At 39.5% G+C, this 640-nt stretch overlaps 1 pseudogene; it reads left to right on the forward strand.

Annotated features, from left to right (window-relative positions):
• The first annotated feature begins 211 nt into the window (after positions 1-211).
• Positions 212-330, forward strand: LOC120587293 (uncharacterized; annotated as a pseudogene).
• Positions 331-640: the final 310 nt, after the last annotated feature.

The raw sequence follows: 640 nt of genomic DNA on the forward strand, positions 1-640 counted from the left end.
TGTAGAGAAAGCCTCCATTGATAATATTATTATGATCAAACTCTGAGTTACACACATTAACAACCTCTGTAGATCTGGAGTGAGTCTGGAACTTCCATAGCGACTGTCGTTTGCTCTCATTGAAGTTTTACATTGGGTTCTGTGTGCATTGCTTTGAGGTACTTTAAGTGAAGAACACAGACATCCTCCTCTTAAAAATAGCAGGTATATTGTCTACAGCCATGCCACCCTGAACAAGCCCGATCCCATCTAATCTTGGAAGCTAAGCAGGGTTGGGACTGGTTAGTACTTGGATGGGAGACCACCTAGGAAGACCAGGTGCTACAGGTGTAAAAACAATAAAAATAATAATAAGAGATTGTAAGCTGACAAGTTCCTTGTAATCTGTGAGGTCAACCAAGGGTTGCCTCACCTAAAAAAACAAACAAACAAACAAGTATATTAACATATATACAGGCACCTAGGCTCCTGGGAAAATACTCTTTCTGAAGAAAAGATGTCAACTGGAGCAGTCTTGGGTGATTATTGGGAACCCAAAGTGCGCAGCAACCAAATGCAAGTCCTAATACAAAAAGATTTAGCACCATGCATACGTTTGTTTAAAAAAAACTGCTACCAAGTTTTATTCATTGAGATCATT

Source organism: Pteropus medius, unplaced genomic scaffold, assembly GCF_902729225.1.
Source record: "Pteropus medius unplaced genomic scaffold, Ma_sr-lr_union100, whole genome shotgun sequence".
NCBI classification, from domain to species: domain Eukaryota; kingdom Metazoa; phylum Chordata; class Mammalia; order Chiroptera; family Pteropodidae; genus Pteropus; species Pteropus medius.